The 26,539-nt window shown below is 35.8% G+C and overlaps 2 long non-coding RNA genes across 2 annotated transcripts in view; one reads left to right on the top strand and one right to left on the bottom strand.

The window, feature by feature from the left end:
* The window catches only part of LOC309634630, a 463,425-nt gene that overhangs the window by 78,136 nt on the left and 358,750 nt on the right, over positions 1 to 26,539 (bottom strand). The gene's annotated exons all lie outside the window — the stretch shown is intronic.
* The window catches only part of LOC309634634, a 494,785-nt gene continuing 474,920 nt past the window's right edge, over positions 6,675 to 26,539 (top strand). The window contains exon 1 of the long non-coding RNA XR_014248266.1: positions 6,675 to 7,713. This is a non-coding gene — a long non-coding RNA (uncharacterized lncRNA). The remainder of the gene's footprint in view (positions 7,714 to 26,539) is intronic.

Below are 26,539 nucleotides of genomic sequence, written 5' to 3'. Positions count from 1 at the left end.
TCACAGAAGTTCTCCCACAGGAGTGAGAGTTCTGAGCCCCACATCAGGCTCCCCAGCCTGGGGGTCTGGCAATGGGAGGAGGAGTCCCCAGAGAGTCCAGCTTTGAAAGCCAGCAGGGTTTGACCACAAAAATTCCACAGGACTGGGGGATACAGAAACTCGACTCTTGGAGGGCATACACAGGGTCTTGCATGCACCTGGACCCAGGGGAAAAAAGTGGTGACCTCATAAGAAACTGGGCCTGACTTACCTACCAGTGTTTGAGGGTTTCCTGTGAAGGCGGGTGGGGGAGCTGTGGCTCACTGTGGGGACAGGGACACTGGCGGTGGTGGTTCCGGTGAGTGCTCATTGGTGTAGGCCCTCTAGGAGGCCAACATTTTCTCACCAAGACCTGGCCCCACCCAACAGCCTGTAGGCTCCAGTGCTGGGATGCCTCAGGCCAAACAACCAATAGGACATGAACACAGCTCCACCCATCAGTAGATAAGCTGCTTAGAGTCTTTGTGAATAAACAGCTGCCTGATAAACACACCCCCGACACAGACCTGCCTACCAGAGGGACAAGACCCAGCTCCAGGTGGGCAGGTACCAGTCTCCCATCAGGAAGCCTGCGCGAGCCTCTAAGACAGCCTCATCCACCATAGGGCAGAAAGCAGAAGCAAGAAGAACTACAACCCTGCAGCCTGCAAAACAGAAACAGTAATCACAGAAAATTAGACAATATGAGATGGCAGAGGAATATGTCCCAGATGAAGAAACAAGATAAAACATCAGAAGAACAACTAAGTAGAGATAGACGACCTACCTGAAAAAGAATTCAGAATAATGATAGTAAAGATGATCTAAGATCTCAGAAAAAGAATAGAGACACAGACTGAAAATATTCAAGAAATATTTAACAAAGAGCTATTTGCAAATGATGTGACAGATAAGGGATTAATCTCCAAAATTTACAAACAGCTCATGCCACTCAATATCAAAAAAAAAACAACCCTATCAAAAAATGGTCAGAAGACCTAAATAGACATTTCTCCAAAGAAGACATACAGATTGCCAAGAGGCACATGAAAAGATGCTCAACATCACTAATTATTAGAGAAATGCACATCAAAACTACAATGAGATATCACCTCACACCAGTCAGAAAGGGCATCATCAAAAAGTCTACAAATAATAAATGCTGGAGAGGGTGTGGAGAAAAGGGAACCCTCCTATACTGTTGGTGGGAATGTAAATTGGTACAGCCACTATGGAGAAACTAAAAATAGAGATACCCTATGATCCAGTAATCCCACTCCTAGGCATATATACGGAGAAAACCATAATTCAAAAAAACACATGTACTCCAATGTTCATTGCAGCACTATTTACAATAGCCAGATCATGGAAGCAACCTAAATGCCCATTGACAGACAAATGGATAAAGATGTTGTACATATATGTACAATGGAATATTACTCAGCCATAAAAAGGAACAAAATTGGGTCATTTGTAGAGACGTGGATGGACCTAGAGACTGTCATACAGAGTGAAGTAAGTCAGAAAGAGAAAAACAAATATCGTATATTAACGCATATATGTGGAATCTAGAAAAATGGTACACAGACTTCTGTAGGCTGTGGGGCTGAATCTATTTCCTTGTATTTTCTGTCTTCTGGGGGCCACCCACATTTCTTAGCTCATGGCCCTTTCCTCCTCTCAAAGCTGGCAACAGTGGGTTGCGTTCTTCACATACTTCATCACTCTGACCTTCTCTTCTATATCCCTCTTCCCCTTTTAAGAATCCTTGCGATTATATTGGGACCACTTGGAAAACCCAGGAACCCAGGATAATCCATTTTGAGGTCAGCTAGTGATTAGCAACCTTAGTTCCATCTGCCACCTTTTTTTTTTTGGCCATGCCGCAAGGCATATAGGATCTTAGTTCCTGACCAGGAATCAAACCTTCACACCCTACATTGGTAGAACAGAGTCTTAATCACTGGACTGCTAGGGAAGTCCCTCCATCTGCTACCTTAAGGTACTTTTGCCCTTTAACCTAACATATTCACAGGTTCCAGGGATTAGGATGTGGGCATCTTTAGGGCACCATCATTCTGTCAATCATACCACCATTTTTAAATTCAAGGTCCCTTACACATTTCTTCCTGTTTCCAGGGGGGACCCTCCACTGGGGCCCATTGTCTTCATTGCACTCAGAATGAAAATTTCTCTGAAATTCTTTTTCCAGTAAGTTTTGGTAAGGAGCAGCCTCTCTTGCACTGGAGTGTGCAGAATGGCTTCACTGCCCATTCCTTCAACCCTACAGGTGATGGCAGAAGTGGCAGAGGCTGCAGAAGCCAAAGCCTTTTGGCCTGAGGACGGCAGCCAGTCCTGTTCACCCAGCAACCCTCACACAATTCATCCAAACTGTAAAACGGTCCCTGCTTCACATCAATGAGCTAAAAACATTAGTTATAAAGAAGGTTATTTCGGTACTGCTGGGGACAAGCTCAAATCGGAATGGTAAAAAAGTCCTTGAATCAAATTTCTATTTCTTTAATTAGGTCTGAACAAACATCCACTGCTGTGGTTAACTTTATTTCCATGTATTTGTTTATTTGTCAGTTTTCAAAAAGTACTCGAAGTAACGTAACCTCTTTGGGACTCAGTGATGTGAAAGCAGAGGAAGAAGAAATTAAAGAAAAAAAAAAAAAAAGAAAAAGAAAACATGTTTAGAATTTTTAAAAACTAAAATAAACAGGAAAAAAATAGTTCTTTGACATATCTAGAGAAAGTGAATTCTCCCCATCCTTTGTCTAATCATTTTCATGAAGCTTTAGAAACTTAATAGGGAGAGGGGAAAGGCGTTAGTGAGGATAAAATGCATTTGGTTTGCAAAAACCCCTGGGAAAGGAATCTTTTCCAAGCAATGTGAGTACTCTCTCCCTGTACTACTAATGGGCAAAGTTGGTTATTCTATCATTGGGTTAGAACTATTTCCTGCTATTTTCCCTCGGTTTAGGGTATAAAATATGCTTCTGTGTCAGATACACTCCCCTTCTAAGCTGGAAAAAAAAAAAAGTCAAGAGAGCCTGTGACTATGAAAACAAAGGAGTACTTCTCCTCTCACACCTCCACTTACAAAGAATGAGGCTTATTTCAAATTTTATTTTTCTTCTTTGTGGTTAAGAGTAGCTGCTATAAAGTGATTTTGTGTTGGTCAGGGTGGCTCAGTGGGGAAATGCTAGGTATGAGTGACTCACTAAAGGGGAGGAATAAAGAAATGACAGTAGAATAACTCAACAACAAAGGAAAAGATGGTGGTGGGAAGGTAAGGCATGAGCTGGTTCTTAAGGTAAAAACTAGCTTGGACATTTGAGCTGAAAAATTAATTTATAGTGAAGAGCATAGAATGAAAATAAAATCAGAACGGGGAAAAGAATGTTAAGAACTAAGCAAGAATCACTAATGTTTGATGACCTGTCAGCTCTTAAATGAGAAGCAGGTGTCCTCTCTCTTAATCCACTTCTGGGAAGACTCAGCGTTTCCAAAGGGAAAGGAAAGACAGGCTTCGATCACAGTTGAGATATACCTAGATCACACTGGATGTATTTGTTTCCTATTTTAGTTTTAAAGTTGTGCTAACTACATCTGTGAAGGATTTGAGCCAACTCTGCTCTCTAAAAGAGTTTTCTCTGATACATCACCTCTAAACACTAGAAAACACTGTTTTGCTGCACTGCAGCTTAAATATGCCAACAAATATTTTAGAACGGTCACCCTTTCACCATGAGAAGTGGGCTGAAATTTATTATTTTGTATTTTAACAGAAAATATAAATATTAAGACAGTCCAAATGGAAAATATCTAAAATTCTGTAAATTACTTAGGTGTTTCTTGTTAAAAGCTGTGGGTCAGTGCCATAGAGAGACTGAATTTAAGAGTGGCCCTATACATAGGAACAAACTTAATGGAGAATTATTTTCTTAACTGTTTAATGTTGTAATCCAAGTCCAATCCATTTATATTACTCTTTACTTTGTAAATAATAGAGCTTCAGCTATAACTCCAAAATTGTAAATATAGCTATATATTGTTCTCTAAAATATATACTTTGGTTCAATATAAGGAAAAGAAAATGGAAGCATTAGTTTTCCTCAAAGACTTTACAAGTCTGGAGTATGATTACCTTCAAACATTGTGATTATCTGTTTACGTACCTAGCTGCCTATCTCCTGGTTAATATCTGAAATTTTATAGTCCTCTACGTTGCATCAATCTCTAATTACAAATTTTCAGACTAGAGATTCTGGTTCCCATATGAGATGCAGCTTTAGCAAGAGAAACTGCACTTTTTTATCAGAACTTTAAACTATATCATTTGAAAATCCACCTAGAGTATAAATTAGCCAGGCCCCCTGTGGCTGGAGCTGCTGGAGCCCTAGAGCCTCTTCCTGGCGAGGTGCTGAGTGAAAGGAGGGAGAGACCAGGACACAGCTGGGAAAGGTTAGCTCTGTCTGCAGGGTCTCCTCAGAACATGCAGACCGCCAATGAAGGGAGGGTTGATGGAAGCATGTCAGGGAGCTTTCTCGGGGCAACAGGGTCAGGTATGTGGGACACATCATGTAGCACTTGTGACAGCATCACTTGTCTACTCCTTATTAAAATAAGCAACTTGAATTTCTCCTCACTCTTGTCATTTGGAAAGTGAAATAACGGGGTAATTGTACATTTTTTCTGGATTTTAGAGGACAATATCATTGGAAAATATTTATGTATTTTATTCACATTGTTAACACACTAATTCATTGCACAGAGGTGAGGAAACCAGCAGTCAAAATACTTTTTCTCTAGATTAAAATATTATGGCTCAGAAGGGAAAAAGGAAGGAAGGAGTTACAGAAAAAAGTACTTATTGATCTCTTTTTTCCAAGGAATTTTATTTCTTCTAAAATGTGTAAAATATACATGCATATTGACATGAAATACACATGTGTATATGTACACTTAATTTATATATTAGTGTATTAATGTGTGTATATATGTATGTATATATTTAATTTTTTAATGGGGAAGAGCTCATTTATAAGTTTGGTATCTTCTTTTGATTGATGAGCTTCCATCCTTCTTTTCTATTTGGTAGGAGTTCCCTACTGTATGTGTCACCTTGTTGAAAGGCAATGGTCCGTCTCCCACTACCAGTATCAGAAAGGCAAGAACTTTTGCTCTACACTGGCAGGCAGCATATATGGACATCCTTTTGCAATAGCTTATCAGATGCCCCAGTAGGCCTTTGTCTCTTGAGTGAATGACACAAAAAATGAGGAACAAGAAGAATTCTTTTAAGGCTACAGAAGAGACCATATCCTAGAGCCTCAGAAGACTTAGCTTTACTCTTTCTGTTAAAAGACAGTCATTGCAAACCCACAGCCAACATTGTCCTCAATGGTGAAAAACTGAAACCATTTCCACTAAGATCAGGAACAAGACAAGGTTGCCCACTCTCACCACTATTATTCAACATAGTTTTGGAAGTGTTAGCCACAGCAATCAGAGAAGACAAAGAAATAAAAGGAATCCAAATCAGAAAAGAAGAAGTAAAGCTGTCACTGTTTGCAGATGACATGATCCTATACATAGAGAATCCTAAAGATGCTACCAGAAAACTACTAGAGCTAATCAATGAATTTGGTAAAGTAGCAGGATACAAAATTAATGCACAGAAATCTCTTGCATTTCTATACACTAATGACGAAAAATCTGAAAGTGAAATTAAGAAAATACTCCCGTTTACCATTGCAACAAAAAGAATAAAATATCTAGGAATAAACCTACCTAAGGAGACAAAAGACCTGTATGCAGAAAATTATAAGACACTGATGAAAGAAATTAAAGATGATACAAATAGATGGAGAGATATACCATGTTCTTGGATTGGAAGAATCAACATTGTGAAAATGACTCTACTACCCAAAGCAATCTACAGATTCAATGCAATCCCTATCAAACTACCACTGGCATTTTTCACAGAACTAGAACAAAAAATTTCACAATTTGTATGGAAACACAAAACACCCTGAATAGCCAAAGCAATCTTGAGAATGAAAAATGGAGCTGGAGGAATCAGACTCCCTGACTTCAGACTATATTACCAAGCTACAGTAATCAAGACAGTTTGGTACTGGCACAAAAACAGAAATATAGGGCAAGGGAACAGGATAGAAAGCCCAGAGACAAACCCACGCACATATGGTCACCTTATCTTTGATAAAGGAGGCAAGCACATACAGTGGAGAAAAGACAGCCTCTTCAATAAGTGGTGCTGGGAAAATTGGACAGATACATGTAAAAGTATGAAATTAGAACACTCCCTGACACCATACACAAAAATAAACTCAAAATGGATTAAAGACCTAAGTGTAAGGCCAGACACTATCAAACTCTTAGAGGAAAACATAGGCAGAACACTCTATGACATAAATCACAGCAAGATTCTTTTTAACTCACCTCCTAGAGAAATGGAAATAAAAACACAAATAAACAAATGGGACCTAATGAAACTTAAAAGCTTTTGCACAGCAAAGGAAACCATAAACAAGAAGAAAAGACAACTCTCAGAATGGGAGAAAATATTTGCAAATGTAGCAACTGACAAAGGATTAATCTCCAAGATTTACAAGCAGCTCATGCAGCTCAATAACAAAAAAACGAACAACCCAATCCAAAAATGGGCAGAAGACCTAAATAGACATTTCTCCAAAGAAGATATACAGATTGCCAACAGACACATGAAAGAATGCTCAACATCATTAATCATTAGAGAAATGCAAATCAAAACTACAATGAGATATCATCTCACACCGTTCAGAATGGCCATCATCAAAAAATCTAGAAACAATAAATGCTGGAGAGGGTGTGGAGAAAAGGGAACCCTCTTGCACTGTTGGTGGGAATGTAAATTGAGACAGCCACTATGGAGAACAGTATGGAGGTTCCTTAAAATACTACAAATAGAACTACCATACAACCCAGCAATCCCACTACTGGGCAGATACCCTGAGAAAACCATAGTTCAAAAAGAGTCATGTACCAAAATGTTCATTGCAGCTCTATTTACAATAGCCAGGACATGGAAGCAACCTAAGTGTCCATAATCGGATGAATGGATAAAGAAGATGTGGCACATATATACAATGGAATATTACTCAGCCATAAAAAGAAATGAAATGGAGGTATTTGTAATGAGGTGGATGGAGTTAGAGTCTGTCATACAGAGTGAAGTAAGTCAGAAAGAGAAAAACAAATACAGTATGCTAACACATATATATGGAATCTAAGGGAAAAAAAAAAGGCCATGAAGAACCTAGTGGCAAGACGGGAATAAAGACACAGACCTACTAGAGAATGGACTTGAGGATATAGGGAGGGGGAGGGATGAGATGTGACAGGGTGAGAGAGTGTCATGGACATATATACACTACCAAATGTAAAATAGCTAGCTAGTGGAAAGCAGCCGCATAGCACAGGGAGATCCGCTCGGTGCTTTGTGACCACCTAGAGGGGTGGGATGGGGAGGGTGGGAGGGAGGGAGATGCAAGAGGGAAGAGATATGGGAACATATGTATATGTATAACTGATTCACTTTGTTATAAAGCAGAAACTAACACACCATTGTAAAGCAATTATACTTCAATAAAGATGTTTAAAAAAAAAAAAAAAGACAGTCATTGTGTTTCTAGCTTTTTGGCTCTAAGCAGCTCTCCTAGTGCCCAGCCTGGTTCCCAGACTCCCATTCATGTTGTGGCCCTACATATCTTTTTAATAATTCTTTATTTTTGCTTAAGCGAGTCAGAATTGGTTTCTGCCTTTTATAGCTAATTGTACTGTAGATGATGTAAATGCTGAGAATAGATTCAGTTTCAATTTTGCCATCTAAGTTCTTCTCTCTTCAAAATAAATTTCTAAAATGATCAAATTGGTAGTTTTATATAAAAAGAGCTATGGCATTTAATAACAATAATTTCTTTACCCTTAGACAAGTTCTCTCAACATAATAAGAGAATAATAAGGTAAGGGCTGTGGTTTTAAAATTTGGAGAAAGTTGAAAATAGGCTCTTCTTATAGCTGGAATCTTGAAACCTACATAATATTCGTCCTTTCTAAAAATCACTATTGTAAATGCTCTCAGTAAAAGTAGTAAATGATATTGTAGTAAGATGAACATATTTTTATAAATTATGTAAAGAAAAGCTACCTTACTATTGAGCTGATATTTTTCACCTAAAAGGTCATTCCAACTACCTTCAAAATCATGTGGCATACACAGATTGAAACACAGGGTGTTTTAGCAGAAGTAGTCACTAAAACCACAAAATCATAATACCTCCCAATAACATTAGGACTTATTCTACATTTTAAGTTATCATGAGATACAGAAAGGTATTTTCCAGAAATTTTTAAAACAGCATTGGAAAAATTCAACTTACTGTGTAGTAGAAATTTTAAAATTACTTCTATGTATGCAATTGAGAAAGAGCATAATAAAATAAGTTAAAGTCACTCTAGCCAAAGTTCTTGGTCAAGAATTCTATATCATGAAACAAAATTATGTTATTAAAGGGATGGCCCAATCAAAAGACTCATGAAACTTTCTGCAGTACACAGTTATAAACACAGACATGTGGAGATAAGCTAACAGGCTTATTTGCAAAAGATGATGAAAACTCAAGATGATGATTAAGAAAAACAGCTGACTTTCTGTAAAATTCAGAATTACTTTGAAATACCTTTATCAATAATTATTTTGTTAAAAAATAATTGACTATCTTGTTTTTTTGAAAGACATTCCTTGGCTAAGCCTCCTTAGCAGGCAAAATATGAAAAGGCAATGGAACCTCTGGAGGAAATTCTCAAGGAAACCTTCCAAATGGCAGGATTATAGAACAGATTTAACAAATATGTGGGGAACTGGAATCAGAAGTTTGTGATAACAATGCTGTCTCCCTTTATGTTTCTAAAAGCTTTGAAACATAAGATAATGGATGTAATGTAGGATATGTAAACTTAAACTTTGTGAAGTTCTATAGAGAATATCAAACAATGGGCTTTGCAAGTAAAAAGCACAAGCAACATAAAAGCAAAATGAGAGATACTAATGGGTAAACAATGATACATTACTGAAATTTTATCTGCCATGATTCTCTAAAGTAGTTTCTTATCACTACCATAAATTTGCACTCTCTAAAAGATGTATTAAAACCTTTTAAAAGATACAAAGGAGATATTGAGGTTCTTTTAAAGCAAGAAATGTATAGTACCCCAAGAAATATATAATACCCCATAATATAGCAATTCCCACTTTTTCAAGCATGCGTCATCTGTCCTTGTTGCCGCCATCTACAAACCTCCTAGCTACAAGGTGTTAAGCACTTCAAAGGGCTCCAATCTGTTCTACTTGCTTTTCCTAAAACACCTTGATTAAATCCAACAAGCTATACCATCACTCAAGCAGCTATATCTTGATGGAGTGAATTACACAGTCAGGACTACTCATTTTCCTTTAAAACTAGGATCAAGAAATTTCAAATGGATATTTATTAATGTCAGTAATCCTACCACACTTTCCAAGTAAAGTCCATTTTCTTCTCTCTGTTGTGCTTATTTCACATCTTTTCCTTACTCCTATGTATAGCATAGAGGTTATGACTGCACTTTCTATGTGCTAGCAAAGATGTACAACAATTGGATCTCTCATACTTTGCAGGTGGAAGTGTAATTGATTCAAAATTATTTGGCTGTATGTACTAAAGCAATTCTACTTCTAGGCACATTCCCAAGGGGGAAAAAAATGTATGTACCAAAACACATGTGTAAGAACAATCATAGCTGTTTTATTCAAAATGGCCAAAGACTAAAAAACAACCCAAATATCCATCAATGGCAAAGTAAAAAAATATGTCATGTATTTACACAATGGAATTCCACATAGCAATGGAAAAGGACAATGGCTGATGCATTCAGCATCATGGATGGACGCCAGATGCATAAGAGTATACCAATGGATTCCATCTCTACAAAGTTCCAAGATCAGCAAAAACTTATTGGTGGTAATGGTAATATAAGTCAGAGTAGTGATAGAAGTCTGAGTGAGTGGGTACTGATTAGGAAGAGGCACATGAAATCCTTGTAGGGTGCTAGAATTGTTCTATTTTTTAATCTGCATGGTGGTTGTTATAAGGACATGTGCGCATGTGAAAATTCATTGAGCTGTACACTGGCGATGGCACATTTTTGTACTTTGCTTTCTTTTAAAAAATTTTTTTTTTATTTTGAAACAATATAGATTCACAGGAGGTTGAAAAAAAAAATGTACAGGGAAATTATGTGCTTCCTTTCTCCAGCCTCTCTCAAATTTAACGTCTCACACAATTTTATTAGACTATCAAAACCAAGACATTGAGAATACTACAATTGATAGAACTTATTCAAATGTCATAGGTTACACATACATTCTTTTATGTACACAGTGCAATGCAATTTTATTAACGTGTAGCCTTATGTAACTACCATCATAATCAAGATACTCAACTTGATTACCTTTTGCTAGCCCTTAATAGCCACATTCCCACTCCCTCTCTGCCATCCCTAACCCCAGCAAATACTAATCTATTTTCCATCTTTCTAATTATGTTATTTCATGAATGTAATACAATGGAATCATGCAGTATGTATTTTTTTTTAATAGATCTTTAATGGAGTATAACTGCTTCACAGTACTGTGTTAGTTTCGGTTGTACAACAAAGTGAATCAGCCATATGCATACATATATCCCCATATCCCCTCCCTCTTGAGCCTCCCTCCCACCCTTCCTATCCCAGTCTCTAGGTCATCGCAAAGCACTGAGCTGATCTCCCTGTGCTATGCTGCTGCTTCCACTAGGTAACTATTTTACATTCAGTAGTGTATATACGTCGATGCTACTCTCACGTTGCCCCAGATTCCCCTCCCCCATCCAGGTCCTCAAGTCCGTTCTCTATGTCTACATCTTTATTCCTGCCCTGCCACTATGTTCATCAGTACCTTTTTTTTTTTTTTTTTAGATTCCATATATATGTGTTAGCATACGGTATTTGTTTTTCTCTTTCTGACTTACTTCACTCTGTATGACAGACTCTATGTGCATCCACCTCAGTATATATTCTTTTGAGACTGGCTTTTTTACTACTCAACATGATTCCTTAAGGTTCATCCAATTTGGTGTGCATAGCAATAGTTTCTTCCTTTTTGTCACTGAGTAGTATTCCATGGTGTGGACATACCACAGTCTGCTTAACCATTTATCCACTGAAAGGTATTTGGGTAGTTTCTAGTTTTGGCTATAATGAATAAAGCTGCTACAAACATGAATAAAAATAAGTCTTCATTTCCCTGGGCTAAATGCCCAAGACTGCAATTTCTGAGTTTTAAGTTAAGTCCATTTTCAATTTTGAAAGGCCAAAATGATTTCCAAAACTATTTCCCAGAGTATCTGTACCATCTTAAATTTACACCAGCAATGTGAGTGATCCACTTTCTCTGAATCCTCACCAGCATTTGGTGTTATCACTATTTTTCATCTTACCCATTCTGATAGGGGTGATATAATTTCAACGTGAATTTCTCTAATGGCTAACGATGTTGAACATATTTTCATGTGCTTATTTGTTATCTGTATATCTTCTTTATACTTTATGTATTTTGTACCTCAACACAAATGTAAAAAAGAAAAAAAAAATCCCCCTTAAAAAAAGAAAAGATTTCAGGCTCTGGAGGCAGACTCCCTTAATATGAATACTAGCTCTGCCACTTACCAGCTGTGTAACCTTAGGCAATTTTCTTATTTATATGTCTATTAGGGATGTTGTGGGTATTTAATATATTCATACATTTAAAGCACTAAAACAGTGCCTAAGAGATTGTCAGGACAAATACTATGTTAAGAAAAGCAACAATTTCCAAAATCCCCTTCTATTTGTCTCCTCACTCTTAGCAGCTAGTTAAGCTTGCACAAAGGATTATGACACTGCTGTACATGTATTAGAGTTATGACACTGCTGTATATGTATTAGAGATATATTAACTAACTGAATTCTCACAATAACCTTATAAGGTAGTTCTACACTTTACAGATGAAGAAATCAAGCCACACAAAGGTCAAGTAACTAGTCCAAGATAAGAAAGCTGTCAGAGGCCAGGCTAAGAAATGAACCTTGGCAGTCTGCCCCAGAGCGCTGCTCTTAACTACTACATATTCAAATGGGAGTGGACTTACTTTACCTCTCCAAATCCACCCTCTGCATCTGGACTCATTTACTCTGTATTTCTTCCTGTCACAATAAATTAAGTGCCTTGCATTCATCCAAGGTCAATCTCTACAGTTATGCTTGGAGCCAATCTCAGTCACTTGTTCAAGGATTTTACTTTGGTGGTTGTCCCACTTTCCCCCTACATCTTCAATCTCTCCCTCACACCAGTACTACTGTCACTGGTATAGCAACATGGCTTACTTAATATGAGATCTCTTTTACACTCCTAGTGACCTTATATTCCTTGATGGCTACCACCCATTTCTCTCATCAATTCATAGCAACATTCCTTAAATGAGTCATTTATACTGTGGGTCCACATCTTCATGTCTTTACTTTTTTTTTTAATTTTGAATAGTTTATTTTAAAATTTTTATTGGAGTATAGTTGCTTTACAATGTTGTATTAGTTTCTACTATACAGCAAAGTGAATCAGCTATACATATACCTATACCCTCTCTTTTTTGGATTTCCTTCCCATTTAGGTCACTACAGAGCACTGAGTAAAGTTCCCTGTGCTATACAGTAGGTTCTCATTAGTTATCTATTTTATACACAGTATCAATAGCGTACACTTTTAAGGAACTCTAGGCTTGTTCTCACTACTCACAAGAAGAGCTCTGAGAAGGGCTCTTAAGACATTATTGAAGCCACAACAGTCTCTTTCCCAACTATTTATATTATCCATTCTCTCTTCCAAAGCAGCATTTCCTCTAACTTTTCATTACCGCAAAGCTGTCAAATTCTTTATACTCCATTGGCTACTTCTTTTCAATCTCCTTTTTGACTCCTTCTCTGTGGTCCAACCTCTCAAGGACAGCATGGCTCATATCTCAGTTATTCTCTTTATTCTCTCTTCTAGACTTACCCTTTCCCTAGATGGGCCTCAAATATACCTAGATTCTAATGATTTTTAAATTTGTATCTCCAACTACAACCCATCTCCTGAGATCCTGAGTTGTATGTTGAACTTCCTACTTGACATCTCTACCTTAGTATCAAATTAGCATCTCAACTTTGAAATTGTTGTTCAGAACTAATCACTTATTACCACCTGCCCCATACGCCAAACCTACCCCTCCCCTAGTCATTACAATCTTAGCTAATGATGCTAAGCCTAAAACTTATAAGTTATTTTTGATTCTTTTCTCTTTCATTCCACTTATACCAACTATCAGCAAAATCTGGTGGCTACATTCTGGAAGAAAGAAAAAGATAATAATTCAAATCACAGATCGCCATCTCCATTGCTACCATGCTAATCCTTAAGATTCTGCAGTATCTTCTCTTATCATTTTAAGGTAAAAATCAAAGAACATATCAGATTATATTATATATTTGCTTAAAATTCCCCAGTGGATACTTATTGCATTTAAACTAAAATCAAAACCCTTATCAAAAGACTTGTTATTATCTAAAAATGCTCATGTAAATGGACCCCTACCTCTCTCTCTGAATTTAACGTCTCCACTTTCCCCATTATTCACAACTTTCTAACCACAGTGACCTTCTAGATGTTCCTTAAGCACATCAAATCGCTTTCTCCCAGTAGAGAACTATAGATATTTTCATGACTATTTTCAAGTTTCTATTCAAATTTCTGCTCTCCAAAGATGGTTTCCCTGACCACCACAGTCAAAGTAACTCTCTATCACTCCTTTTTACTCTGTATGTTTATAGTCTCTTCATAGCACTTATTACCTTAAGTTAAATTGTAATTATCTTTTGATTATTGGCTCTTAATATTTATTGTCTGTCTTACCACACCTGTCTCAGAAAGTGATTTTCAAAGTTGCAAGGACTTTCTTCATCACTCCATTCCCAATGTCCATAATTTGCCTGGCATTTAAAATAGATCTCCTCTGTTCTCAAATGATTAGAAGAAATCACTGGTAGATTAATTTTTTAAGTCTATTAAGATGGGAAACATACATATGAAATATATATGTATATATATATAAAATGTAGAGAAGTTGCACTAATTCATCTTCTTTTAATGCATGGGTGAGTCTTTGGTTGCAGATCCAATGATTGGAGTTCCCAGTCTTTGTGTATAAGTCACACTCATAAAGCACTATCTGAGCTTACCAGACTGTTAAAGATGAACAAGCAATTAATAACAGATACTTGTTAAGCCCTCTGGATGTAGGCTTGTTTAAGATTTTTATAATATTTTCTTCTATACTTCATAATTGTCTGATCAAAGTTAATTTAACATTATTTTTTTAGCAACTCACCATAATATTAGTATTTCCAAAACTTTCAAATGAGTTTTCATAGAATTTGTTCCATTTGTCACTCATTTCTCATTAGTTTTTTGGTGATAATAATTGGTTTATTGTGACATTAATTAAATCATATAATTGTGATAAAAAGTACAGTTGCCATAAACAGATTTGGGCACAATTCAAGAGCTATTTGGTAACCCAATGGGGGAAAAAGCAATGTGAAGGTTATGTTAATGCATCTTTTTCCAGCTCTCCTGAGCCTTTAACCTGTGGTTAATTAAACTGAGAACAGTTCCAAACTATTTTGTCTTACTGAACTTAGAATTTTTGGAATTAAATTTTGTATTGCAGTCACAAGCAAAGCAGTAAAAACCTATATTTGGCCATCATTAACAATCCTTAGGCTGGGACTTCCTTGGTGGCGCAGTGGTTAAGAATCCACCTGCCAATGCAGGGTACCCGGGTTCGAGCCCTGGTCCGGGCAGATACCACAGGCCACAGAGCCACTAAGCCGGTGCACCACAACTACTGAGCCTGTGTGCCACAACTACTGAAGCCCAGGCGCCTAAAGCCCATGCTCTGCAACAAGAGAAACCACCGTAATGAGAAGTCTGTGCACTGCAACAAAGAATAGCCCCCGCTCGCTGCAACTAGAGAAAGCCCACGTGCAGCAACGAAGACCCAACACAGCCAAAAGTAAATAAATAAATTTTTAAAATGCTTTATAAAAAAATCCTTAGGCTTATTTATATGAATTTTTGAAAAATAAGATTTTTCAAAATAATAGATTTGTCTGTTTTAAAACTACTGTGAACATCATATATTTAATTAGTTTCTTTTATTTTCCCAGAACCTCAGAAGATAGATGAGGCTTAATATTCAGTTGAAAAATCAAGACTGAGAGGTGAAATATTGACAAATGTACCTGGAAGAACAATATATATATGATGGAATATTGATACAACTAAATATTTCAAATAATTATTTTTCAATAACTTACCATTTATACATAATTTAATCTTATATGACTAATTTTCTGAAAAATCAGTGAAAATTGCTCATTTGTACCATAAAAAGAAATTCTGCAAATCTGCCTACTGTAACACAACAAACAGATTTCCCTGCACAAGTGTTGGATAAGAGATCAATACAAGAATATTATGGTATACACTGTGTAAAACTCAATGCATAGGTCTTTAAGATTCATATATTATGAATTACTTCATTTAAAACCCTAACAAGTAAACAGAAAGAGTTACTTATGAATTGATTTCCCCCAGAAATCATTTTACTAATATTGGTATGATAAGGACTAAACCTTAAGGGAATTATGAGAAGAGTTCATTTTGATACATTTTTATACAGTTATTTACACAGTTAACAAGGTTTAAACATACAGTAACATTTTCAAATTTTAAAAAAGTATATTCTTGTGTAAATCCCAGAATTACTTTTGCCGGGTGGTGGTGATGATTGGAGTGTGTAACAGAGTTTCCAACCATTTGGAAGGAATTAGCTTTAATCTGTAGCAGACTGTTTGGTATTTGCAACTGTATCTCTGAAATCATCTCATTACAAGTTAATGTAATACATACCTCATTAAAGAAATATTATAAAATCTGAGCTTTCCTATTTATACCAGGCTAGAGAATAGTCAACTCTAATACCCCAAATGTTCTTGAACTATTTGTATTTTTGAGGAAACTATAAATCGTATGACAAAGAAACCTTTTAAAATTTCTCTAAAAGTTATTTCAAGTTAAAAAGTTAAATAATGATTTGGATTAATTTCTTGCCAGCTTGATAAATACAAAGAGAACATTTATTTAAAAGCCAATTAATTACGGTGTGTCAATGAAATATAGTTTAGAGAAGGAAAGTACATGCTGTGACTAAAATTTAATGCATATCCTAGAAGTATTTAAATTCCCTGAACAGCTTGCAAATCAACTGGTTCATACTGGAATCTTTAGAACATTAATCTTTAGCTCAAAAGAATATATGTGTACATTTTAAACTGTATTCTGATAAAAGTTCTGTGATTATGTGTTTAGTTGATAAACCAAATATAATTATGTCTTCAGAGAATTAATGTCAGCAAATAACATCTGAGACTTCAAGCTAGCATCCTAAAATTTTGTCACAGTGAGACCGTGTCAACATACTACACAGAATTAAAATAATTCCCTTAGGGCTAACAATATGAATTAATGTTAAAATGGAAACTTGGAACATTTAGAACTGGAAAGATGGTTATTGGTGAGCTAATCCAAAGTCTGCATTTTTTAAAAAAAAAAGAAGGTAAGTATGGAGAGCTTAAGAAATCTTCACAAAGTCAAAAAATTAGCTAAGGATAGTTTCCTGAGTCCTGGTTAAATGCTCTTTAATTTTGCCACCCAAATTACTGACAATGAATTAGAAAAACAAGAAAATCTTCAAATCTGTCACAAATTTTCCACTGGGCCCACAACCTGCAAAATTCATTTCCTGGAGTAACCTAAGTCTTCATGAATATTTCCAGTAATTGATCAGTACGTGCAAAGGAAACTCAGCCTAGGACAAAAGGCTGAGATAACTACCCAAGCTGCCTGAACTGCTTATTTTCCTTTTTACATTGTAAAGCAACTAGCCAGAGGGATACAGAAGCAGGTGATGGAAAAACTGAATATTTTTAAAGCATATTGTCAAACAGACAGATAAATTCTAGCTTCTCTTGTTGTTAATGTTTTAAGAACACTCTTAAGAATTTGTACCCAACTCTGATCAATCTAAACCTTACCTTGCATTGGACTGTGATATTTTAAAATTATTCTTAAGAAATAAAACAATATAGATACAGTTGAAAACATCAATATACCCTTCTTCAATGCAATTTTCCAGTCTCCCTTCTCTAAATGTAACCATCATAGTGAATGAAGTGTTTATTATGTGCCTGAATACGTTTATCTTATATTTTTACCATAACTCTGTCAGACGTAAAAATACATGGTACTGGTCAAAATATTTAGATAGTGATTTGAACTGAAATTTTTAATGGGTGTATATTTTTCAGTTTTATGTTTGTTGAAAAATTTTCTGGTTCATATTTTACTTGATGACAACAAAAATGTTATAATTCCTTTATTTATTCTGTAGCTAGATATTTAGGATGTTTCTGATTTTACTATTACAAATGATGCTAATGGAAAATATGTATATGTTTTAGTAGGTATATTTTTAAGAGTTTCCATAGAGCATAAGCCAAGAAATGAAATTTCTGGATTTTAAGGAAAAGAAATCTTAAAATTTACTGGATGTTTTCAAGTTGCTCTCCAAAGTGGCTGTACCAGTTTATACTCAAACCCTGAGTACTGTATGTGAGAATTCCATGCTGACCTTCAGTTTTGCGATATTTTTTAAAATTTTGATCAGTCTAATGTTAATAATTTATGTTCTTTATTTTTTTCATTTCAAAAAACGGGCAGAAGAGAGACAGCAGAAGCAAGAACTACAGTCCTGCAGCTGGTGCAACGAAAACCACATTCACAGAAAAATAGACAAAATAAAAAGGCAGAGGACTATGTACCAGATGAAGGAATAAGATAAAACCCCAGAAAAACAATTAAATGAAGTGGAGATAGGCAAACTTCCAGAAAAAGAATTCAGAATAATGATAGTGAAGATGATCCAGGACCTCAGAAAGAGAATGGAGGCAAAGATCGAGAAGATGAAAGAAGTGTTTAACAAAGACCTAGAAGAATTAAAGAACAAACAAACAGAAGTGAACAATACAATAACTGAAATGAAAACTACACTAGGAAGAATCAATAGCAGAATAACTGAGACAGAAGAACAGATAAGTGACCTGAAAGGCAGAATGGTGAAATTCACTGCCACGGAACAGAATAAAGATAAAAGAATGAAAAGAAATGAAGACAGCCAGGAGACCTCTGGGACAACATTAAACGCAACAACATTTGCATTATAGGGATCCCAGAAGAAGAAGAGGAGAGAGAGAAAGGACCCAAGAAAATATCTGAAGATATTATAGTCGAAAGCTTCCCTAACATGGGAAAGGAAATAGCCACCCAAGTCCAGGAAGTGCAGAGAGTCACAGGCAGGATAAAACCAAGGAGAAACATGCTGACACACACAGTAATCAAACTGACCAAAATTAAAGACAAAAAAATTATTAAAAGCAACAAGGGAAAAACAACAAACAACATACAAGGGAACTCCCATAAGGTTAACAGCTGATTTCTCAGCAAAAACTTTACAAGCCAGAAGGGAGTGGCATGATATATTTAAAGAGATGAAAGGGAAGAAACTACAACCAAGATTACTCTACCCGGCAAGGATCTCATTCAGATTTAATGGAGAAATCAAAAGCTTTACAGACAAGCAAAAGCTAAGAGAATTCAGCACCACCAAACCAGCTCTACAACAAATGCTAAAGGAACTTCTCTAAGTGGGGAAAACAAGAGAAGAAAAGGACATACAAAGACAAACCCAAAACAATTAAGAAAATGGTAATAGGAACATACATATCGATAGTTACCTTAAATGTGAATGGATTAAATGCTCCAGCCAAAAGACACAGGCCTGCTGAATGGATACAAAAACAAGACCCATAAATATGCTGTTTACCAGAGAACCACATCAGACCTAGGGACACATACAGACTGAAACTGAGGGGATGGAAGAAGATATTCCATGCAAATGGAAATCAAAAGAAAGTTGGAATAGCAATACTCATATCAGATAAAATAGACTTTAAAATAAAGAATGTTACAAGAGACAAGGAAGGACACTACATAATGATCAAGGGATCAACCCAAAAAGAAGATATAACAATTATAAATATATATGCACCCAACACAGGAGCACCTCAATACATAAGGCAAATGCTAACAGCTATAAAAGAGGAAATCAACAGTAATACAATAATAATAGGGGACTTTAGCAGTTCACTTACACCAATGGACAGATCATCCAGGCAGAAAATTAATAAGGAAACAAGCTTTAAATGACACAACAGACCAGATAGATTTAATTGATATTTATAGGACATTCCATCCAAAAACAGCAGATTACACTTTCTTCTCAAGTGCACATGGAACATTCTTCAGGATACATCACATCTTGGGTCACAAATCAAGCCTCAGTAAATTTAAGAAAACTGAAATCTTATCAAGCATGTTTTCCAACCACAACAGTATGAGATTAGAAATCAATTACAGGGAAAAAAACGTAAGAAATACAAACACATGGACGCTAAACAATACATTACTAAATAACAAAGAGATCACTGAAGAAATCAAAAGGAAATCAAAAAAGACCTAGAGACAAATAACAATGAAAACACGATGAACCAAAACCTATGGGATGCAGCAAAAGCAGTTCTAAAAGGGAAGTTTATAGCAATAGAATCCTACCTCAAGAAACAAGAAAAACCTCAAATAAACAATCTAACCTTACACCTGAAGTGATGAGAGAAAGAAGAACAAACAAAACCCAAAGTTAATAGAAGGAAAGAAACCATAAAGATCAAAGCAGAAATAAATGAAATAGAAACAAAGGAAACAATAGCAAAGATCAATAAAAGTAAAAGTGGTTCTTTGAAAAGATAAACAAAATTTCTAAACCTTTAGCCAGACTCATCAAGAAAAAGAGGGAGAGGACTCAAATCAATAAAATTAGAAATGAAAAAGGAGAAGTTACAACAGACACCACAGAAATACAAAGCATCCTAAGAGACTACTATAAGCAACTCTATGCCAATAAAATGTACAACCTGGAAGAAATGGACAAATTCTTAGAAAGGTGAAACTTTCCAAGACTGAACCAGGAAGAAATAGAAAATATGAACAGACCAATCACAGGAATGAAATTGAAACAGTGATTAAAAATCTTCCAACAAACAAAAGTCCAGGACCAGATGGCTTCACAGGTGAATTCTATCAAACATTTAGAGAAAAGCTAACACCCATCCTTCTCAAACTCTTCCAAAAATTTCAGAGGAAGGAACACCTCCCAAACTCATTCTATGAGGCCACCATCACCCTGATACCAAAACCAGACAAGATACTACAAAAAAAGGAAAACACAGACCAACATCACTGATGAATATAGATGCAAAAATCCTCAACACAATACTAGCAAACAGAATCTAACAACACATTAAGAGGACAGTACACCATGATCAAGTGGGGTTTATCCCAGGGATGCAAAGATTCTTCAATATACAGTAATCAATCAATGTGATACACCATATTAACAAACTGAAGAATAAAAACCATATGATCATCTCAATAGATGCAGAAAAAGCTTCTGACAAATTTCAACACCCATTTATGATAAAAACTCTCCAGAAAGTGGGCACAGAGGGAACCTACCTCAACATAATAAAGGCCATATGTGAGAAACCCACAACAAACATCATTTTCAATGGTGAAAAACTGAAAGCATTTCTCCTAAGGTGAGGAACAAGACAAGGATGTCCACTCTTGCCACTATTATTCAACATAGTTTTGGAAGTCCTAGCCACGGCAATCAGAGAAGAAAAAGAAATAAAAGGAATACAAATTGGAAAAGAAGAAGTAAAACTGTCACTGTTTGCAGATGACATTAAACTATACATAGAGAATCCTAATGATGCCACCAGAAAACTACTGGAGCTAATCAATGAATCTGGTAAAGTTGCAGGATACAAAATTAATGCACAGAAATCTGTTGCATTCCTATACACTAACAATGAAAGATAAGGAAGAGAAATTAAGGAACCAATCCCATTCATCATTGCAACTAAAAGAATAAAATACCTAGGAATAAACTTACCTAAGGAGTTATAAGACCTGTACTCAGAAACTATAAGACATTGATGAAAGAAATCAAAGATGACACAACCAGATGGAGAGACAGACCATATTCTTGGATTGGAAGAATCAATATTGTGAAAATGACTATACTACCCAAAGCAATCTACAGATTCAGTGCAATCCCTATCAAACTACCACTGGCATTTTTTACAGAACTAGAACAAAAAATCTTAAACTTTGTATGGAGACACAAAAGACCCTGAGTAGTCAAAGCAGTCTTGAGGGAAAAAACAGAGCTGGAGGAATCAGACTCCCTGAATTCAGACTATACTACAGGGCTACAGTAATCAAGACAGTATGGTACTGACACAAAAACAGAAATATAGATTAGTGGAACAGAATAGAAAGCCCAGAGATAAACCCACACACCTATGGTCAACTAATCTATGACAAAGGAGGCAAGGATATACAATGGAGAAAAGACAGCCTCTTCAATAAGTGATGCTGGGAAAACTGGACAGCTACATGTAAAATAATGAAATTAGAACCCTCCCTAACACCATACACAAAAATAAACTCAAAATGGATTAGAGACCTAAATATAAGACCGGACACTATAAAACTCTTAGAGGAAAACATAGGAAGAACATTCTTTGACATAAATCACAGTAAGATATTTTTTGACTCACCTTCTAGAGTAATGGAAATAAAAACAAACGGGACATAAACTTAAAAGCTACAGCAAAGGAAACTATAAACAAGACGAAAAGACAACCCTTGGAATGGGAGAAAATATTTGCAAACAAATCAATGGACAAAGGATTAATCTCCAAAATATATAAACAGTTCATTCAGCTCAATATTAAAGAAACAAACAACCCAATCCAAAAATGGCCAGAAGACCTAAATAGACATTTCTCCAAAGAAAACATACAGATGATCAAGAAGCACATGAAAAGCTGCTCAACATCACTAATTATTAGAGAAATGCAAATCAAAACTACAATGAGGTATCACCTCACACTAATTAGAGTGGGCATCATCAGAAAATCTACAAACAACAAATGCTGGAGAGGGTGTGGAGAAAAGGGGACCCTCTGGCACTGTTGGTGGGAATGTAAATTGATACAGCCAGTATGGAGAACAATATGGAGGTTCCTTAAAAAACTAAAAATAGAATTACCATATGATCCAGCAATCCCACTACTGGGCATATACCCAGAGAAAACCGTAATTCAAAAAGACACATGCACCCCAATGTTCATTGCAGCAGTATTTACAATAGCCAGGTCATGGAAGCAACCTAAATATCCATCGACAGATGAAAGGATAAAGAAGTTGTGGTACATATATACAATGGAATATTACTCAGCCATAAAAAGGAAAGAAATTGAGTCATTTGTTGAGACGTGGATGGATCTACAGACTGTCATACAGAGTGAAGTAAGTCAGAAAGAGAAAAACAAATATCGTATATTAATGCATGTATGTGAAACCTAGAAAAATGGTACAGATGAACCGGGTTGCAGGGCAGAAGTTGAGACACAGATGTAGAGAACAAACGTATGGACACCAAGGGGGGAAAACCGCAGTGGGGGGGGGGGATGGTGGTGTGCTGAATTGGGCGATTGGGATTGACATGTATACACTGATGTGTAGAAAATTGATGACTGATTAAAAAAAAGAAAAAAAGAAAAAGAAAAAAATATATATATATATAATTGAATCACTTGGCTGTATACGTAAAACTAACACGACATTGTATATTAACTATACTTCAATAAAAAAATGGTGAAATAAAGAGATACACAGCAAGTACTCGAAAAAAAACTATTAGGAAACTATATAGATATATAATTTCATTTTAATTTGCATTTCTATGATTGCTAATGCAATTAAACAACTTTATAAATGTTAATTGGCCATTCAGGTTTCTTCTTTTGTAAATTGCTCACTTTTTTTTTTTGCCTTTCATTTGGTTCTTTTTTTTCATAATCACTTATAGATTTCTTCACATTTCATAGACCCTAATTCTTTGTGTGGCATATATATGTATACACATATGGGATACATACACATATATGAGATATGTATCTCCAATATCACCTCCCAATGTGTTTATGGTACCCTTTGTTAAACAGAAGATTTAAAATGTAATGCTTCTATTTGCCCTCTGATTTATGCTTTTAATATCTTGTTTAAGAAGATTTTCCTTCCCTGAGGTCATTGTTATATACTCTTATATTGTTTTTAACAGTTGCAAATGTTTGTGTTTTGGTCTCTGATCCATCTGAAAATTATTTTTGTATATATTTATTAAATAGATCTTCTTTTCCACTAATCTCTAATTTCTCAGAGGAGGAGCTACATTTGCATTAGTTTGCATTTTCTAGGATTTTATATAAATGGAATCATATAGTATATACTGTTGTTTGCATAGCTTTTAAAGTTCAGCATAATGGTTTTGACATTTGATAATAAAAGTGTCACAATTTGATATTCATCCAGGCTATTGAGCATATCAATAGTTTATTCCTTTTTATTTCTGAGCAGTATTCCACTGCATGGACATATCACAGTTTGTTTATACATTCACTTATTGATGGATATTTGAATTGTTTTCAGTTGAAGTTAATACACATAAATCTGCTATGAACAATTATGTACAAAACTTTATGTGAAAAAATGTCTAATTACTCTTGGAAAAATACCTGGGATTGGAATACCTGGGTCATATGGTAGGTGTTTTACTTTTTAAGAAACTGTCAAACTATTTTTCACATCAGTTGTACTATTTTATATCCCCACTAGCAGTGTATGAGAATTCAGTTCCTCCATATCTCTGCCAATACTTAGTGTGTCTCGGACTCCTTTTTATGTCATTTTCTCAGCTTAATTGCATAAATTTAAATTCCAAACTCATGTAAGAACAAGCAAAAAGTTAGGAATTCCTAGAGGACACTTTACCTTTCCTAACCAGAGCAAAACCTTTCCTTATTATCTTCCTATACAGGTATGTGAACTTACTTTTGTCCATCATTTCACTGATGGCATAGCATTTCAAAGGCCCCCACTTTAGGTGAAGGCCCCTTTTTTAAATCCCTAATTTTCATGGACCAAAGGACTCATCTCCTATGCCTGCATGGGGCACTAGATCGAGAAAAGCAAATCAACCCTGCTTCTCACCTCATTTCCCAACTCAAGCTCACGCCCACTCCCAATTCCCATAGTCTCTCCTGGAGCATTTCCCTCTTTAATTTTGGTCTTGGAGAAACTGTACCTGACTCATTTATTAAAATTCATTTATACATATTTACTATTCTGGTTCACTCTACAGGAAAACAAAACTCCTAGACAATTAACTAAATATATTCTCCCACATTTGCTTTGATGTAAGCCAAACAATTAGATTAAATTAGAAAAGTAAAATAAAAGTTTTGGAGCACTACTATTCACAAAGGTCAAGAGGTGAAAGCAGCCCAAGTGTCCACTGACAGATGAACGTATAAACTAAATGTGGTATACACACAAAACAAAATATTATTCAGCCTTTAAAAAGGAAGGGGATTTTCTCACATGCTACAATGTGGATGATCCTTGAGGACATTATGCTAAATGAAATAAGCCACAGGCACAAAAAGACAAAAACTATATGATTCCACTTATATAGGTATCAAAAGTAATCAAACACATAGAAAGAGAAAGTAGAATGGAGGTTGCCAGGGTCTGGGGAGAAGAGGAAAAGATGAAATGTTTAATGAGTGTAGAGTTTCAAATTTGCAAGATGAAGAAGTTCTGGAGAGCTCTTTCACAGTAATGTGAATATACTTAACAGTACTGAGTTGTACTCTTAAAAAAATGGCTAAGGTTGTAGATGAGTTTTTACCACAGAACACAAATAAATAAAATCTTCGGGTAGTTTTCCTTTCCATCAATTTGAAGAAACTGTCTTTCTGTTTCTTCTGAAATAGGAAGATTACTAACTATTCCCACAAATACTGGCATGCATATTTGTTGAAGCTTTTGAGCAACACGAGCAACAACAGCTCCACTGTGACGGATTTTTGAATACTGAATGAGGCCAAGAGAATGTTAAAAGATTTGGACTCACTGTAACCTCTACTCACTGAAGTTCAGATTCCATTGCTCAAAGGGCAGATGAGTTTCTTACTTACCAGATGTCAGCCTAAGCATGCGATTCCTTTTTTTTTCTTTCCTTTCTTTCCTTCTTTCTTTCTTTCTCTCTCTCTCTTTCCTTTCTTTTTCTTCCTTCCTTCCTTCTCTCTTTTTCTTTCTTTCTTTTTCTTTCTTTCCTTCCTTCCTTTCCTTTCTCCCTTCCTTCCTTCCTCCCTCCCTCTTTTCTTTTCTTTCTTTCTTCCTCCCTCCCTCTCTCTCTCTTTCTTTCTTTCTTTTTGAGCTTAAAGGCAATTCCCTCTAAGTTTTCTTTATCATCAATGAAGCTCAAGGAAATGACTCTCAATGAACTATGACAGTTTCTTTATATGGGACAATTGTGCGTATTCAAATCCGATTATCTTGAAACTTATCTGTAAAAAGTAGTTAACCTTAGTTCACAATCCTCCTGAAAAGTATGAAAACAAACTAGAGAAGACTCTGCTCTGATCATTTATTTTAAAGCAAAAATAATACAAATAGCTTTATCAGAAACATGTGCAGAATACTAAAAGATGTATAGTTTTTCAGAAATTTTATGTGCAATACCAAGATAGGTGGTCATTAACATGCAGTTGATATTTTCAGGCTGTCTTTGTGAAGGCAGTTATTTAACCTTCTCCATTAACTTGTAATTAGGAAGTATAGATATTTTCTGAAGAAGAAAGGGAAAAGCCTATTAAAAACCTTTTAGTATAAAGAAGATGTGCCAAATATATACAATGGAATATTACTCAGCCATAAAAAGAAACAAAATTGAGTTATTTGTACTGAGGTGGATGGACCTAGAGTCTGTCATACAGAGTGAAGTAAGTCAGAAAGAGAAAACCAAATACCGTATGCTAACATATATATGGAATCCAAAAAAAAAAAAGGTCATGAAGAACATGAAGAACATGAAGAACCTAGGGGCAAGACGGGAATAAAGAAGACAGACCTACTAGAGAATGGACTTGAGGACACGGGGAGGGGGAAGGGTAAGCAGGGACAAAGTGAGAGAGTGGCATGGACATA

This window comes from Balaenoptera borealis (genome assembly GCF_965194805.1).
Source record: "Balaenoptera borealis genome assembly, chromosome: 9".
NCBI lineage: Eukaryota > Metazoa > Chordata > Mammalia > Artiodactyla > Balaenopteridae > Balaenoptera > Balaenoptera borealis.
Note: the sequence above shows the minus strand (reverse complement) of the source record. Positions and strands in the feature narration are given on the sequence as shown.